Raw genomic sequence first — 19,725 nt, 5'->3', positions numbered from 1 at the left:
CCTACTCTTAGGTATTGTCTGTTATGAAGGGAATTTTTTTTAAGAGCTCTATTTAAAACTTTTAAGAAATGGGTTTTAAAATTTTAATAAGAAAAAAAAGAAGTAATATAAAATATTAATAAAAATTAATTAAAAAGCTTTTAATACTACCTTTTTAATTTTTTAAATTGAGTTTATTAAATTTTTCTTCCTCTCCCCTCTCCTCCATTTCCTTCATACCAACGGGATCCTTGAATACACTCTCTGTATTTATACTAATTACAATAGAACACCTCGTGTTTAAACTACTAAAATATCTAAATATATTATTTTATCGTTTATAAAATTTGAACATTTGGGGGGGGGGAATGACTTTGTCAAACAAAATATTTACATTTGGATATCTTAATGTAAAATTTATATAAGTTCATCGATGGTTTACGGGATTCTTCAATTCACACCAAGTATCGTATTTCGCTACGTTCTTCATCAATGTGAGAGCCAAGATATCCATTGCCGAGAGTCGTTTTATAGATGCAAATGGCATGATACGCATAGGTGGATATGTAAGTCCAATTAGGCTGTGATTGGACTGCTCTCTTGCTATCATAGGATAGAAAAGAAAGAAAGCAGGCCGAAGAAGATGAACAAGCAAACGCCTGGAAGAAGGATTGAGCTAGCCAAGACTGGACAATCTGTTGGGCAGGACCAACACTGAAAGTTGCAGGCAAAAACTCGAAGCAAGTAAAAAGAATGGCAAAGCAAACACCAAGGCTCTAGCAAAATGTGAAGGAGCGGGCGAATGCAAGTCTCGACAGTAGAGAGGTCCGACATAGATTTCGAAGTGTCTATCAAGAGAAGAAATATGATAAGTCTCCAATTCATGTTCCTTCAATGTTTATGGCATCATTTTTTCTCCTTCTTCTTGATGAGGGAAATGGGTTTGGGCGGATGATGAAAATCCAAATTCGGTGCTTGTAATGAATGCTAAAATAGGTTGAGGGAATGATCGGAGGCTCAATAGGAGATACACAGGCTGATGTTGAAATTGCCAATCTCATTGTCTTATTCATCATATGATAACAAGGAACAGTTATTTAATTAGGAGACCCTAAAACAATTTAGTCAACTGATATTATTAAAGAATAGATGACCATTATATGTTACATTAAATACCAAGCAACTGATTAATGATTAATATTGCCTTGTAAATTCCTTAACTCAATGCCATTCACCAGTAGCACATACTCATGTTTTTAATTTCAACTTTGACATTAACTCCAACTTTGTCTAGAAATAAAATAGACAAGAGAAGCACAAGGACACAATTCAAAGAAGGGAGTAGGTTTTTTAAGGGAAAAAGGCATGGCAGATGAAAGAGGTTAGAGTTTGTCAGACCAATTGCTTTCGAAGAATAAGCCATCGATAATTTGATCGTTTAAGGAGTTGATGAAAGAGTTGTAGTAGACGGAGAAGATTCAACCAACTCTGGTTTGAGTGTTGGAGAACCAAGCAAACATAGCTGCAACAATGATGCGAGCAGGTGAGAGCATCTTCGAGCTCGAAGACTTGGAGAACCACTTTACATGGCCCGTTGCTCGGAGACCTTCTCTTCGTCTTCCCACTTGTCTCCTCTATGTTGAACTTGAACCCTGCTTAACTCAACATATGCCAGCCTGGCCCTTGAGGAGTCCAGTCCTGGCCTAGTGAGAACTGAGAAGCCCCTTGTGGATAACCATCTACCACCTTATCCAAAGTAAATTGGTGTTACAACTTTTGTTTGTTTAAGGATGAATGGCTTTAACTGTGTAAAATATAAGGATTTAATAAAAAGAAAAAAAAATTTAAGAACCTAATTCAAAATTGAATGGAACTATAAGGATCGTGTATATATTTTCCCAATTTAACATAGTTAATAAGAGTAATATTAAAAATTTCTTGAATTTTATGACAAATTTAATGATTTTAACTACTTTTATTAGTATATATAAATTAGTTAATAATATCTTAGAATCAGGACCCTCTATCACTTATTATAAGAAACAAATACTAAAATAATAGAGTTCAAAATATTGGATAAATTTAGTTTAAAATAATAAATATATAAAATATATACATATTTTTTCAAATGCCGGAGTTAATGAGAGGTAAAGAGCATATACATATTTTTTTTAAGAATACCCTTATTTGTAATTTATTATAGAAAAATAATAAGCGGCATATATTTAATAGGGTTAAAAGTAAAAAAGCTAGTTTAAAATTTCAAGTAAAAAGAATGTGTTTATTATATCTAGGACATAGAATGTTTCTTATAAAAAAAGAAAGAAAGAATTAAAAAAATAGATGCAAACAAGGTTTTAAATTTGTTCATCATAGTGTTAAAAAAAGTTAGTAAAATTGGTGAAAAGTTGACACTTAAAAATTAATTGTGCAAATGTACTTCAAATGTGTGCAATATAATTTTAATTATATACAAATATCTTTTGTTTTACACATAATTAAAAATAAGTTGCACGGTTGGTCCAAGAAGAGCTGCACCCATTAGAATTAAGCTACACCTTTTTCTTAAACAAATTTTAAGTACTTTTGCATAATTAATTTTTTATTAAGGATTTTTAATAATTTTTCCAAAAATTTTTTTTTGAATTATTCTTTTGAAAATGATTTGGTATTTGAAACCATATTAAATTCTAATTAATCTGAATTTGAGTTAGGTCAAGCCCTAATAGGACAACTCTTTTAAAATATTTGCACTTATATAAACTTGAATCTGCTTCACATTTAAGTAACCATAATCATTTTACAGAGACATATGTTTGGTAATAATTCTCAACTTGGTAATAATTCTCGGCTTATAATAAATTGGATAATAGAAAAGTAAGGGCCATTTTGTTGACTTTTTTTTTTTTGAAAAAAAGTTTTCCCCAATGCTAATATATAGCCGTCAAATAAAAATTATGTTGAAAAGTAATAATTATTAAATTTAATTAAGCGGACCTTAAGGACGAGTGTAAAACCAGACTAAAATTAATGTTTTGGACAACTGAGATACAAAAATAAAAAATTATTACCTCATCCGTTAGTGTAATGCCAACAATAATAATGGACAAGATGGAATATAATTGTATTTAAAATATGCCAAATTGTTAATATCTTAATTTGTTTTTGCTTAACCATCCATTAAGTATCATGCTTTAAATTATAATGATAATGATTCAGTTGAAAAATAATAATAATAACAAAAAAAAAAACAATGACATTGATATCTAAAACACCAGTTATAAGCACGCCAAGTTACAATAATGGTACTTTTAACATTAAACTTGAAATGATTGTGAAGAAAAGCATTAAAGACGAAATGATTAAATATTAACCAAAATTAAGTGATCCCTCCATTGCTTAATATAAAGCCATTGAATTAAGTGGTGTGGATTAAGAAAGTCACATAAAATAATCAATTATAACACAATGTGACGCAATTTTTTTGAAATATCATAATATTACATATCAATTTATAAATTACGTAAATTAGTTTGAACAAATAATAAATATAAAAAATAAAGTAAAATAAGGTCTCATATTTATGACCTAATTTAATGCCCCAGCTAATATATTAGGGATAGGGAGTAGGTTTTTTTTCCAAAAAATAATATAGACTTTGTCAAAATATGATGATCTAGATTAACGAAGTCATCTAAGCCATTGTGATTGTAAGTGATCATGTTTTTGAAAAAAAATAGAATATAAATTCGAATCCTTAGAAACACCTATATTATTAAAGAACAAATATATTCATGAAACATATACTCATCTGACCCATCAATTTGATATGGTCATGAAACATAAACTACACATAATTCAATAAAACAAATTATTAAAGAACAAATATAGGGACTACTACTTTTTCTAATTCAAAACAACATCATTTTAAGCAGTGAGGGAAAAAAAAAAAAGAAAATCCAATCCAATCAACTCAATCCAAGCTCTTTACTAAATAGGCTAAGAGATTGATTTCTCAGTTTACTAATCTAATCAATTGACCCAAGTTAAATCTCAATATTCCTCCGGTTTTAAATATACCACCTGTTTTGTATTTTGTAGTGTAATGTACTACAAAATGAGTTTATATTTGATATCGGAAGTATCATGATCCTGCCACTAAAACTAGTACCAGCCAATTTAAATTAGAATTTAATACCATGATCCTACCCCTAGCCGAATGCCAATTATTGCATTCACAAGGTATACGCCTATGCTTTTATGTAATTTTGTACTCTTGCTCATTTTAGTAACTGAGTAATTATTAAAAATTTCTAGAGGTTGGAGATGTTTGGATGGGCGTGAAGTACATGGGACAAAGACCAAGATAATCCCAAAAGTTTGGCAGTGTCAACGAGGCATGGCAAAAGCAAAAGGGAGAGCACTTCATGCTAAAGCTATAACGGCATTAAGTGTGAAACATATCCACCTAATGAAACCCAAAAAAGGTCGCATACAACATTTTGATTGTATTTTTTAAGTATATCCATTACTATAATTTTATTTATAATGTAACTAATATTTTGATATTATTTTTTTATACCCTAATATTATAAATGAGATTAAAGTGCTAGATATAAGTGTTATCAGACGTATTTAAAAAATAACATAAAAATATTATGTATATTATAAATAAAATTAATGTGTTGAAATCTAATTCTTAATATAAGGCTTTGTTTGATTTTTATTTTGATCCTAAATATAACCCCAATTTACTTTATCTCTTATATTTATCCATATTTTTTTAGGATAGTCCTTGTAATAATAGTAATTCTAACTAATATACTTGATTAATAAGAATATTTTAGAAAAGATAGTATCTATTTATTACAAATAATTAACTTAACCAATATTATTAATCTTCACTTTTTTTGAAAAAAAGTTTCCTTCTTGGTACACGTAGGAAAGAGACAGTCTCAGAGGCTTTAGTTTATCCCTTCTTCGGAGCATCCCATATTCGCGGCCAAACACCCCCTCCCGTACCATGCGTGTTACACGATGGACAATTTGATTGGCCGACGTGCGGAACCAATGAGCTGACGTGGGACGTCGCTTTCACGAGGAGCTTCCCCACACATCAGCACCCCAGAAAGAAGTGGGTACTGATGGCCTAATCACTTCCTCCGTGACAGCCCCCCATCTTGATTGAAGTGTCTCTTTCCATCTTTGCCCCTTTCTTTTCATGAAATTACAGTTTTGGAACTAGATGCTGCTCAACCCCTTCCGCCTTAACGCCTTTCTGGAATTACCATTTGGGCCTCTTACCTCCCCTCAATTTACGCCCACACCTCCGAATTCCTTGTCCCATGGCCGTTTCTTCCTGCCTCCTCCTTGGTAAACATATTTTTATTTCTGGTTATAGAAGAAAAATAGAATATTTAGGTGAATTAATTCTCTTAAACTTACTACTAGAAACAAGAGGATTTAATTATCAATTTTTTTAATCTAAATAACAAGTTTAGTCTTGAAAATAACTAATGAACAAAAAGCAATAAGATAACTATATCACTTGTATAACTCCAGTGGAAATTATGGGGCTGAGATAGCATTCAAAAGCATTTATAAATAAGTTTTAGTAAGTCTAGATAATTTTTTTCACATACTTACTCATACTTATCTTGTATTTTATAAATTATTATTGAAAAATTATTTATAAGTTATTCTAAATAAGCTGATAATCGTGTTTTTATTAAGGTGATGTAAGAAAATCTCTGTACACTGGATGGTAGAGCATGGTGTAAATCTAATTGTAACGTCCAATTCGAGTAGATAAGATCTCTTATTTCGGATCTCTGATGTAAAAGATGAAACTTTCCATTTGTTACGAATAAGTGGTATACTTCTAATCCTATCATGAAATTGGTTAAAAACTTGTTGAAAAAAGCTTATAAATCTTGAGGCTTTATTATGTTTGATGATTACCCATTTGCATGGTGTTTTGCCTAAGTTTTATTTTGCAAATCTATCTTGCAATTATATTCGAAATATTATTGGATACTAAATATGGGCACCTTTTTGAATAGGAATTCAAACTTGATTTGTAAAGAGACTAGTCTATTTTGTTAGACTTATTTGTACTCTATTTGATCTAAATTGACACGAGGCAAACACTAATGGCCTGACATTATAGGAAAATTTTAAATCGTGTAACTTCCCACTTGTAAAAAATAAGATGTTATAAAACCAAAAGAAGAGAAAAGTTGGCTGACTTTCCTGCCTCCTCACACTTCATGAACAAGTGTTAGTTGAATCTCCATCATCATCACCATCTTCAGCTTATTACCTTAAGCAATTAATTGTGAATTCTGCTAGTGAGGAATGTCCAATGGATGGCGGAGAAGGCCAGCTGTAAGGAGAGCTTGAACAGTGGTAAAGATTCTAAGGAGGAAAAAGGAAAAACAAAAAATTAAAAGAAAGGAAAAGATAAATAACACCTTGAGACAATCATGCGTGCTTGAGCTTCTTTACCTACTCTTTTGACTCTCGGTCCTCACATGGCAATATTGGAAAAGTACGGGGTATCTGATGCCATTCCACCCGGAAGTGGGATGTTTATTCCCTTAATTTTGGGTTCATGCAAAGGGTACCTTGTCCACTAAAAAAATACGGCCCACACACACACGCATCGGTGTTTGGATTGGCGTCAGTAAAACTAACTTTTAGTCTAACTAGCTTTTATAACTGAAATTAAAGTAAAAATCAGTTATGATATATTTTGATAGCTGTTTTTGAAAAGTCAGTTGAAAAAATTAAAAGTTGTCTGTATGATTAATAGAAAAGTTAGTTTAGTTATAAAATGATTGAAAATGACATGAACTTTATTAAATAGTAGTGTTTGAAATTTTATGTTTTTAATGTGATAATAGCTTAAAAAATGCATTGTTACAAAAATATAAATATACATAATAGACAAACATGAATATAAATTAAAATCTATTTGGTCTAAATAAAAGCTTATTATACTAACGAAAGAGATAAAACTGCAATTTGAAAAGTCTAACTAAGATTGAAGGCAGAAGTTGGTTGAAATTCAATAGTTTTTCTCCAATTAGTCTGTAATCCTAGTTTCACTCAATGAACTTTTGGCGTTACCAACTGAGGTGGGAGTTGTCTTTTGGATAGGGATGTGAACACAAAGGAAAGTTGAGAAAAGCACTTATTTTTCAAAGAAAAATTGTTAGAAATCCTTCTATTATCAAATTGCGTATCGTAGATTTTTAATATTTTTTGTTTTGTATATGGTTAAATGTAAATTATACTACCTTCGATCCTAATTATAAAAACCAGTTAACTAATTTAAGGAGATTAAAAAAATAAGTTGAGTTAGTTATTTGTCATAAATATGTGTTATCTTTCCTAAAATATCGTTACTAATCAAGTGTATTGATTAGAACTATCATTATTAGAATGGTTAATTTGAAAAAATATATATAAATATGAGAGACAAAGTGAATTAGGATCTTATATTTAGAATTAAAATAAAAATCAAATATGATCTTATATTAAGACTGGAAATAGTATATAGTTGAAAAATATTTACGGGTGGTTTTAGTAAACAAGTCAAGCTACATTTGAATAATAAATTTTAGAATTTTTCAACCATTTGTTTTTTTAAATGTAAATTTTACGTATATATTATCAATTATCAATCATCAATCATCGATTGTTAAAATATTACTTATGACTCTATCATTCCTTATTGTTATTTACTTTTTTAAGTGGATAGTTTGAATATAGATAATGGCCTATGTGGCAAAACAATTTTGCCGCCATGTTCTTCTAGTTCTCCCCAAACTTCTCTCGTAGAATCACTTCCTCTTTCCATGTCCGTGAATTGGTTCCTTTTAGCTTCGTTTTCCCTCACATCAGCTGTCACACGGGGCTCTTCGATCTTTCTAGTGTTACTTTGCGTAAATCCTTACTGGGTTGCTTACCGGTGGTTCAGTAAAACCTTCAGCAATCGGGATCTTCTGTTGGGTTTCGGAACTTGAGGAAGCTAAATTTCTCTTGTTTTGTGATGATAATTTCAGATTTGATAACAACGATAGAATCTTTATGGGTTAGTTCTGGCCTCTTTTTTGTTCCGCGTCTTGGTTGGTAGCTGACAGGATAAAATCGATTTCTGTTTAGAATTAGAAACTCAGAATCCTGGGCGATTCTTTGATTCTTTAAGGGGTATTTGAGTTTCTTATCTGCCTCAAATTTCTGTATTCCCTTTGCATTCTCAATTTGAGTCTATTCCGTTGGATAAGACAGCATCTTTTTAAAGCACATCTTTGTTTCCCCTTTGAAACCCACTTGTTTTCTGGGATTGTGAGGTGCTTAGCGTTGTTCTTGCCCAATTTTCCTGTTTCGATATCCACCTCTCGAAGTCACTGGTCGAGAATTCTGTTTACTAGCTTTAAACGGGCAAAATTCTCTGGATTTGACAGTGGTTCTTTCCCTAGACTGCCTGGAATTAGCTCGAAGTCGTATCCAGTGCCTCCTGGAACTGTTTCTTGTTACCTTGTGTTGGTTACTGTTGTGGATGAGTTTGCTCTATGTAGTTGGATTTGGCCTAAAGTTGGGGCATCTACTTTTGGCGCTGTGTTGCTGGATTGTATCAATCATATGTACATGAACTGGTTCAACAACGGAGGAATTATGGAAACCAAGGTTGGTTTTCTTGGTGGCGGCGGCAAGATGAGGCTCGAGTGGTGGGATAAGATCTCAGGCAATAGTTGTAAAATTCATCAACACTACTACCAGTGTATTGGATCCAAGAAAGTTCGGAGAACTCTGTGGAGAAAGCTTTTGCTGACATGGGTACTGGGCTGGATCGTGGCATCTTTGTGGATCTTTTTCTTCATGACCATTCAAGCTACTGAGAAGAGGAAAGAGACTCTGGCAAGTATGTGTGATGAAAGGGCTAGGATGCTTCAGGATCAGTTTAATGTTAGTATGAACCATATCCAAGCCATGTCAATACTCATCTCAACCTTCCACCATGCCAAGTCCCCTTCTGCCATCGATCAGGTAACTAGATCTCAACTCACCGTCTCCCAATTCACTACCAGTGATTAACAAGGTTAATTGAGCATGAGCCGGGATAAGATCTGGTGTTTTTCTCTTTCTTTGTGAGGAAATCATTCTAAACTCTAACTTTAAAACCTACAGAGAACATTTGCTAGGTACACAGAACGAACTGCTTTTGAGAGGCCCCTTACTAGTGGTGTTGCTTATGCTGTGAGGGTGCTTCATTCTGAAAGGGAACAATTCGAGAAGCAACATGGTTGGACCATTAAGAGGATGGATACCCTTGAGCAGAACCCCATTCATGAGGATGACTATGCTCCTGAGGCATTGGAGCCTTCCCTAGTTCGAGAAGAATATGCTCCTGTCGTTTTTGCACAGGATACAATTTCCCATGTTATTTCTGTTGATGTGCTGTCCGGAAAGGTGGGTTTCTTTTGCATCTTCTCTGATAACGTTTCTGAAGCGTTTGTTAAATTTGTGTTTTTACATGTCAAAAGTACACTTAAACCATTTCATGTTTAATGCTCCCTCCCTTTTTGCCGGGGCGCATTTTCTTTTGGTATTGCTTATTTCAGTGGGACTACGGTTTTGGAAAATAATAATATACGTGAATAATCTCTGTTTTCGTGCATTTCACTAAGCTACTCCTTTTTTCAATTACATCTATGTCGCCTACATTTTGAGTTATGACTCTTATTGGCTTGTTCATGAACAGGAAGATCGTGAAAATGTTTTGCGTGCCAGAGAGTTAGGGAAAGGAGTTTTAACCGCTCCTTTTAGGCTACTCAAAACAAATCATCTTGGAGTTATCCTCACCTTTGCAGTTTACAACACAGATCTTCCATCAAATGCAACCTCAAATGAAAGGATTCAAGCAACAAATGGGTAGGTATGAATTTAAGAACTCATTGGGATCTGACATTGTTAAATTTTTGAACATCAACATAGCTTATTTTCAGTGGCAGTTATAGCTCTGAAGCGACTAATCTGCTTTGCTGGATGACTTATTTTTGCTTTAAAATTTAGGAATAAGCAATTTATGCATGCTGTTTATGTTAGGGAGAGCTTTAATGTTTAGCCACTGTTTCGCAGGTATCTTGGTGGCGTCTTTGATATTGAGTCATTGGTTGAAAAATTACTTCAACAACTAGCTAGCAAGCAAACTGTGATTGTTAATGTGTATGATACTACTAATCATACCCACCCGATTCCAATGTATGGTTCAAACGTATCAGATGATGGATTCTATCATGTTAGTTCCCTGAACTTTGGAGATCCTTTTCGGAAGCATGAGATGCACTGTAGGTAACTGATATGATGCACAAGGAGTCTGATGTCTTTATAATCCCTTGCTCTCAGGCATACTTTTTAGCATGATGATGCTTCTTTAGAATTAAAAAAAAATATCCAGTGTGACGGGATTAGCCCATATAAGATGATGTCAGATTCTTGAGTCTCATGAGGTTTTGCCATTAGCACTACCAAACTAGGTATTTTTTTTTTAAAATAAAATTTTACTGTTCCCCTTTTTCAGGGTTTGCTAGTCTCAATCTCTAATTTCATATATTTGTTTATTGCAATAATTGAAATGGGGAAGTCATCTAAATATATGAAGCAAGTCATCTAAATATATGAACTATGGATTCTGGCACAGGTTCAAACAGAAACCTCCGTGGCCCTGGTTGGCAATAGCCACATCAATTGGCATCCTTGTTATTACGCTCCTTGTGGGTCATATTTTTCATGCTACTGTGAATCGAATTGCTGAAGTGGAGGATGATTACCGTGAGATGATGGAACTTAAAAAACGAGCTGAGGCAGCTGATGTTGCCAAATCCCAGGTATGTGATCCCATTTTCTTTGTAACAGCTCAAGGCCTCATATTTGTTCTGTTTGAGGAGGACTAACCAAATATTGATGCTGTAGTTTCTGGCCACCGTTTCTCATGAGATCCGAACACCAATGAATGGTGTTCTTGGTAAGTAGCTAAAAACTCTGAGACTTGTCTTAAATTGCCAAGGTTGCACACGAACATCAGACAAATTGAAGCTTCTGCTTTGTGTACTGACCTCACTCTAAAATTGAACATTCAGGAATGTTGCACTTGCTTATGGACACAGATCTAGATGTAACACAGAAAGAATATGTCAGAACAGCACAGGGTAGTGGAAAAGCTCTAGTATCGCTTATAAATGAGGTTTTGGACCAGGCAAAGATTGAATCTGGTAAGCTTGAGCTTGAGGCAGTGCTATTTGACATACGAGCAGTTTTGGATGATGTGTTGTCACTGTTCTCTGAGAAATCTCAAGAAAAGGGAGTAGAGGTAATTTTTTTTTTTTGGGCTTTCTGTGGTTGAACTTTCTTCACGTTGTTAATTATAAAATGTACACTGTATAAGTAAGCTCTTCCTAATTTATTTATTTATTTTTTTGGAAGAACAGTTGGCAGTGTATGTCTCAGATAAGGTTCCTGAACGGCTTGTGGGTGATCCAGGAAGGTTTCGGCAAATAATTACAAATCTCATGGGCAATTCAATTAAGGTATGTCTTGGCTGTACCAATAGAAAATTTATAGAGATAAGAAAATATGCATCATTAGATTTTATCAAACTTCTTCCCATTTTTTATTTTGCATAAAATTGCTTCCCTGTTATGATGTAAAGTTATTTTGGTGCCTTGGATGTTTTTTTTTTTTTTAAATGTCCTATTCCTCATGGGATAAAATGGGTGGAATGAAATTTATTTAGAGATCTACCATAGTCACCTCCTAATCAGTTAATATAATTTCATAAAATATTTTCAAAAATGAACTTAGTTTTCCGTTGTTCCAACCAACTGTAGTTATCAAAAGAGCTAAAGTGAGAAGTGTGTTTTAATAGCTCATAATGGAATCTGATTTGGTAATTCTTTGGCAGTTCACAGAGAAAGGGCACATATTTGTCACTGTCCATCTTATTGAGGACGTTGTCAATTCCATCGAAGTTGCAACAGCAAAGAATACCCTGAGTGGCTTTCCTGTTGCTGATAGATGTCAAAGTTGGAAAGGATTCAATTCTGTTGGTCAAGAAGGACCTCTGGGTTCTTTCTCATCTTCCTCTTCTGATCGCATTACTCTCATTGCATCTGTTGAAGATACAGGCGAAGGAATTCCTCAAGAAGCCCAATCCCACATCTTCACTCCATTCATGCAGGTTGGTCCTTCTGTCTCCAGAAAACATGGGGGAACAGGTATTGGGCTGAGCATCAGCAAGTGCTTGGTTGGCCTCATGCATGGGGAAATTGGATTTGTGAGCCGTCCAAAGATTGGATCTACTTTCACATTTACTGCTGTCTTCAATGAATCCCCTATTTCAACTGATGGTAAAACTCAGCAAATTAAGAACCAACCTAACCTTGCATCCTCAGAATTTCAGGGCATGACCGCACTTGTTATAGACCCTAGACCTGTCAGAGCTGAAGTGTTGAGGTATCACATTAAACGGCTTGGCATTCATGTTCAAATAGCTTCGGATTTAAATCAAGGTCTGTCTGTCATAAGCAAGGGGGATATGGTTATCGATATGATCTTAGTTGAGCACAAAGTCTGGGATGGAGATTCTGGTGTTTCATCTCAATTTATCAGTAAGATGAGGAAAATTGACGGCAGGGATCCTCCAAAGCTGTTCGTTCTTGTTAATTCTAGCAGCTCTTCCAGAACAAGTTCCATAACATTGGGTGTCAATAATCCAACTGTCATTGTAAAACCTCTGAGAGCAAGCATGCTTGCTGCTACATTACAGCGAGCCTTGGGGGTGGGGAACAAGGGGAATCCTCGAAATGGGGAGCTTCCAAGTTTGTCTCTCTGCCATCTTTTGCGTGGGAGAAAAATCCTTATTGTAGACGACAATAGTGTGAATCGAATAGTAGCAGCTGGTGCTTTAAAAAAGTATGGAGCTGATGTGGTCTGTGTTAACACTGGAAAAGATGCCATCTCTATGCTGAAGCCGCCTCATCAATTTGATGCCTGTTTTATGGATATTCAAATGCCAGAAATGGATGGGTATGTGTAATTTAGAGAATGAAAATTGTGTATTTTATTGATACTTCGATTGGTTATTTATATACAATAGAGGAGCCTAGGTATTAATGGCTCATTAATATGAAATCATATCACATCATATCCTATATACTAATTACAGGATATTTACATATCTTATAATATCTCCTACAATATCTTTACACTCCCCTTCAAGTTGGAGCATAGATGTCAATCATGCCCAACTTGTTACAAAGATATTCAACTCGAACCCCATTGAGAGCTTTGGTGAGAAGATCACCCAACTGGTCGCTGGATCTGACATGTCCTGTAGAGATGAAGTTTTCCTTGAGCTTGTCTCGAATAAAATGACAGTCAATCTCAATATGTTTCGTTCGTTCATGAAAGACCGAGTTCGAAGCTATGTGTAGGGCTGCTTTATTATCACACCACAGCTTTGCTGGTAACGAGGTTTTAAGACCAACCTCTTTTAGTAGCTGGTGTATCCAAACTATCTCACATACAGATTGCGCCATGGCTCTGTATTCCGCTTCTGCACTCGATCGTGACACCACATTCTGTTTCTTGCTTTTCCAGGACACCAAGTTGCCTCCTACAAAAACACAGTATCCTGTAGTCGATCGTCTCGTGGCTTTCGACCCACCATGATCAGCATCACAAAAGCACTCAATGTCTGTGTGACCATGATTCTTGTACAATATCCCACGACCCGGGGATCCCTTCAAGTAGTGTAACACATGCTCTAAGGCTTCCCATTGTCGGACAGTTGGCGCAACCATAAATTGGCTAAGGACACTTACTGGATAGGTGATATCAGGACGGGTCACTGTAAGGTAATTCAACTTCCCAATCAGTCTCCTATACCTCTCTGGATTTTCAAATGGCTTGCTCTTAGCAGCCTCATCAGGATTTTCACATGGTATGCTACCATCAGCATCAAGCAGAGGATTATAGACCATAGGGAAGCTGGTCGGGGCAGCCCCTAGTTTCCCAGTTTCTTTCAACAGATCAAGAACATACTTTCTCTGAGTCAATAAGATGCCTTTCTTGCTCCTCATGACTTCAATTCCCAGAAAATACTTCAATGAACCCAGATCCTTCGTTTGGAAATGTGAGTTAAGGAACGACTTGAGAGATGAGATCCCCGAGGCATTGTTTCCTGTAATCACAATGTCATCGACATACACAACCAGTAGAATCATGCCAGCACTTGTTTGCTGATAGAACACAGAATGATCACACTTACTCTGGTGCAGGCCAAAGTTTTTCACAACAGTACTAAATCTGTCAAACCATGCCCGAGGACTTTGTTTTAAGCCATAGAGTGATTTCTTAAGGCGACACACCTTCCCACGCTCCCCCTGAGCAACAAAACCTGGTGGTTGCTCCATATACACTTCTTCAAGGAGATCACCGTTCAAGAATGCATTTTTGATATCTAATTGATGGAGATCCCAACTATAGGTAGCGGCCATGGAGATAAACAGACGAACGAAGAGAGCTTGGCCACGGGAGAAAAAGTCTCAGAGTAGTCAATACCATACTTTTGAGCATAGCCTTTTGCGACAAGGCGAGCCTTGAGGCGTTCAAGTGTACCATCCGCCTTAACTTTAGGGGTCAACACCCACTTACACCCAATAGCTTTCTTTCCTGCTGGTAAATCTACTAAGGTCCATGTGCCAGCACAATGAAGAGCCGCCATCTCTTCTTCCATAGCAGTACGCCAACCCGGGTGGGACAAGGCTTCATGAAGGGACTTAGGTACTGAAATAGTATCTAAAGAGGCAACAAAGGCACGAGAAACAGAAGGGAGGTGGTTATATGAAACAAAAGAAGAAATAGGATGGGCACAAGTACGTTTACCTTTGCGAAGGGCAATGGGCAAATTAAGAGAGGGATCTGGATCTGGAACAGGAGGTGTCTCAGAGTCAATTGAGGGATCGGCATCTAGACCTGGGGCAGGGTCAGGCTCAGGGTGCATGATGCTTGCTGCAGGATCAGATGACGAAGCAGATAATGGTGGAGCAGAATGTGGCGCAACAGTAGGAGTAGTTTCCTTCAAACGTCTGGTGTAGACCCAAGACAAAGATGGTTGACCAGGTGCCAGTACGGGAGCTGGTGCTGGTGGTAAACTTGGACTAACAGAATATACCAGAAAGGTATCCTCCTCCGCCGGTGGAGAAGGTGCAGCGGAAGCATTAGTGCAAAGTAGGCAACAGATTCCTGAAAAGTGACATCGGCTGAAACCAAATAACGATTCAAAGTAGGAGAAAAACATCGATAACCCTTTTGAACTCGAGAGTAGCCAAGAAAGACACATTTAAGAGACTTGGGGTCCAATTTAGAGACCGTGGGACGCACATCTCGAACAAAACAAACACAGCCAAAGATCTTAGGATCAATAGGGAACAAAGCTTTGGAAGGAAAGAGAGTGGTGTAGGGAATGTTACCATCAAGGACAGAGGAGGGCATGCGATTAATAAGAAAACAAGCTGTGGAGACTGCATCTGCCCAGAATGGTTTTGGAACCTGCATTTGAAATAAAAGTGCACGGGCCACTTCTAATAAGTGGACGATTTTTTCTTTCGGCCACACCATTTTGAGCCGGTGTATCCACACAGGAAGATTGATGAAGAATGCCATGTTGAAGCATAAAAGAGCGAAAGGATTCAGAAAAATATTCTTTAGCATTATCACTGCGCAAGGTGTGGACAAGCGTATTGAATTGAGTTTTAATTTCGGCAACAAAAGTACAAAAGTGAGAGAAAAGCTCAGAACGATTTTTCATTAAATATAGCCAAGTGGTACGGGAATAATCATCAACAAATGTGACAAAATATTTAAAACCACCTTTGGACTCAACTGGACACGGACCCCAAATATCGGAGTGCACTAACTCAAAAGGGGACGAAGCCCGTTTATTGACTCTAGACACTAACGGTAGACGATGATGTTTAGCAAACTGACACGACTCACAATCTAAAGACGACAAATGCTGAAACTGAGGATAAACCTTTTTTAAAGAGGATAAAGATAAATGACCCAAACGACAATGTGCTTCAAATGGAGTGACACCACCAGTACAAGCCACCGCACGAGACCCCTGATCATCAAGGAAGTAATGCCCGCCAGATTCGTAGCCCCTACCAATAATCTTCTTCGTCAAAAGATCCTGTATCAAGCAATGGTCAGGAAAAAGTGAGACCCAACAATTTAATTGGCGAGTAAGCTTGCTAGGGGACAAAAGGTTAAAAGCAAGATTTGGGACATTGAGTACAGATTTTAAATGAATAGAAGGAGTAGGTTTAACAGATCCAGATCCAAGGACACGAGAGTGGGAACCATCCGCAATGGTGATAGCAGAAGGGTTGGCATAAGAATTATAGCTAGAGAAGAGATGACGGTTACCTGTCATGTGGTCAGTAGCACCAGAGTCTATGATCCATTTGTTGGAAGAAGAGACAAGGGCAGTAGCCTCATTACCTGTTGCACTAGCAGTGCTCACGGGGGGATTTGCAGATTTCAATTGAGCATACTCGGCAGCTGAGATAGTAACCATGTCACTGGTTGTTGTGGCCACATGGGCAGAGCTCTGTCGTTGTTGTTTGTTTTGCAGCTTACGACATGTGCGTTTAGTATGTCCCGGTTCCTTGCAGTAATAACATATTACTTCCTTGGGCTCCTGATTACCACCTCCTGGTTTCGGACCACTTCGACTAGGGAGCCCTCGATTGTCATTCTGGCCTCGACTGAGTAATGCACTAGTAGGTGGAATGGGAGCTGAGGAAGGGTTTTGTTCAGTTCTCAGTACACGAGAGAAAGCTTCTTCAAGAGAGGGGATGTCAGCTCCCGACAAAATTTGTGATCGAGCAGCCGCATATTGAGATGGCAGTGCAGTCAGAAAACTCATGGTGGCCATCTGCTCGCGGTGAGACACATTAACTTTCCTGTCATCAGAAATAGGCATAAGAACATTGAGCTCTTCATAGGTGCTTTTAAAATCCATAAAGAAGTTTGTGAGGGAACGGTCAATGGCATCTCGGACCGATAGAACGATCTGCAGACCTCGTAAATACGAGAGATGTTGTTCTTTCCTGAGTATAAGAGGGCCAAATAATCCATTAGCTCTTTAACAAATTCACAATGAGTAATAGAAGGCATGATCTCACTGTCAATAGAGTTACGAAGTTGTAACAGAAGTCGTGCATCATCTCTTAACCATGACTTGCGAGAGGCATCCTTTTCATCAGGAGGATTGTCAGTCAAGTGATCTTCCTTCTCAATACTCCGAAAATAAATACGAATAGTCTTACTCCAATCCAGGTAATTTTTCCAAGTTAGTTTGTGTTCAGTAATCTTAGTGACTACTGGAACCACCTCAGGAACAACAGATTTGTTATCACCCATTAGGATAATAATGATCACAACAACACTAATCAGTCAAATGGATCACACTAGGGACCACAAAATAAAAAATAGATCAGAATTCCACAAACCAGAGCACCAACGCTTTCTCAGGAAGCCAAAAAATTGCTCTGAATCACAACAAATAGTGGGACCCACGAAGTAGAAGTAGCAAGGATGGGTCGGGGAACAACAGAAGACGCCGGAAACCGAGAGAGGACGCCGGAAAATGACAGACGACGCCGGAAAACACTGCAAAACGCGACGGCGCGTGAACAGTGCACGGACGGGGTGACGGCGCGTGAAGGCCACGCGCTGCTCGGACGGCGACGAGACTCCGGTGGTTGGCCGATCGGAACCCTGCGACCTCCCCTGACCAGCGCGTGTGCACTGTAGATGGCGGGAGAACGGACCTCTGGTAGCGTGTGAACAGTGCACGGATGCTGGTGAACAGTGCACGGACGCTGGCGGCCAGAAAAAAATTTCTTCTAACCCTAGTAAATTGGCTCTGATGCCATGTAATTTAGAGAATGAAAATTGTGTATTTTATTGATACTTTGATTGGGTATTTATATACAATAGAGGAGCCTAGGTATTAATGGCTCATTAATATGAAATCATATCACATCATATCCTATATACTAATTACAGGATATTTACATATCTTATAATATCTCCTACAATATCTTTACAGTATGCAACAACAGAACTTTTTCTTAATGGATGTGACTTTGTAATTAAACTGAAAATATTAATTGTCTATCCTCTACTTTTATTACTTTACAATAAATGATAATACAACATTTAACTTGTACATTATATGCTGATGTAAAACCTTGTTTCAACAGGTTTGAAGCTACTAGGATGATTCGGGAGATGGAACGTGTAAACAGAGGAGAAGTGCCCGTGGAAACCTTGGAAAATACTTCAAACTGCCACATGCCCATTTTGGCTATGACTGCAGACGTGATTCAGGCAACGCAAGAGGAATGCCTGAAGTGTGGAATGGATGGATATGTTTCGAAACCATTTGAAGCCGAACAGCTTTATCAGGAAGTTTCACGGTGTTTCCAATCCACTTCATGAGAGAATACCATTCAGAAAATCAGAGATTTGCAATGGACGCATTGCTGCCTGTTTTCCAGGACACTCACAAGCTTGCAAATAGTTTCACAAGTTTCCTGACAGAAGTTCTCCATTTATCCAATGATGACCAATGAAAACTGTAGCTCTCTACTTTGAAAGCTTGATGGTTTTCTTCCACAAGAGACTGAAGAAAGTAAACTAACAGAAAGAAGTTGAAGCAATTTATTGTTTGTGGGGAAAAAAGGGTGACGATCCTGAACTGTGGAATGGACTAGCCTGCATTTTTAATCATCTGTTCCATTGTCTTTTTGATGTGCATGAGGATTCATGGCTTAAAATTTGCTTTTTCCTTTGTGGCAGGGAGTGTACATAGGAGTCAAAGTTTGACTGACTGAAATTGAGTTTGAATTGGTGGTTGTTATGGTATGGAAACCTGTTGGTTCTTCCTTGTGCTTCCATTGAGCACAAGGTCCAAGGAGAATCGAGGAATTGGGTCGGGTGTAAAATACTGGAGAATACAGGTTCTGGGGGTCACATCTTGAGCGTGTGATGATAAAAAATGACAGTTCTTTTGGGGAGTCTCTGTCCTGGGAGTTCTGATGTATGCGTATATTTATTAGTAGTGATCAATTAGCTACTGATCAATAGAGGAGTGGAAGTGCACCAATGTGTATGGCTTGAAATAAAAATACAGATTCATGCTCATGACTCTATTTAGTTGCTCCTAACGCAGCCGGAGTTTCCATCCCTCTCTGTATATTAGTTGAGTAAATCGACCATTTTTTGGGGTCAATCTGTAAAGTCTCAGTTCCAAAATCCCTTTGGATTTGTTCTCTTTCTTTTTGACTAACAGTATCATTCTGATGAGCAACAAGCTTAGGGAGATGCCGTACAAACGACCATCCCTATTATTATGTATATTTAATTTTTCATGTGCCACTGGCAGCGGTATGCTGCAAACACTTGAGGTGAATGAAAAGCCCTTTTAACTAATCTTTATGTGTGATCAACATGGGTGATAAGTTTTTATTTTTCCAAGCCTTTGTTTGGATGGAAATGGAGGAAGATAAATTGAGAATGAAGGAAAAAATGCTATGAAAATGATTTGGTTTTACGCCAAATTGGTATGAAAGTAGACCCTTGATTCGTCTGTTGCGCTTCATTCTA

General features: G+C 37.0%; 2 pseudogenes; one reads left to right on the top strand and one right to left on the bottom strand.

Moving 5' to 3' along the window:
• Positions 1-348: 348 nt before the first annotated feature.
• Positions 349-504, bottom strand: LOC114747474 (uncharacterized; annotated as a pseudogene).
• Positions 505-8,480: 7,976 nt separating this feature from the next.
• Positions 8,481-18,920, top strand: LOC114747473 (histidine kinase 3-like; annotated as a pseudogene).
• Positions 18,921-19,725: the final 805 nt, after the last annotated feature.

The sequence above is a fragment of the Neltuma alba genome, unplaced genomic scaffold, assembly GCF_004799145.2.
Source record: "Neltuma alba isolate B1F8T4 unplaced genomic scaffold, ASM479914v2 tig00005336_pilon, whole genome shotgun sequence".
Classification (NCBI taxonomy): Eukaryota; Viridiplantae; Streptophyta; class Magnoliopsida; order Fabales; family Fabaceae; genus Neltuma; species Neltuma alba.
Note: the sequence above shows the minus strand (reverse complement) of the source record. Positions and strands in the feature narration are given on the sequence as shown.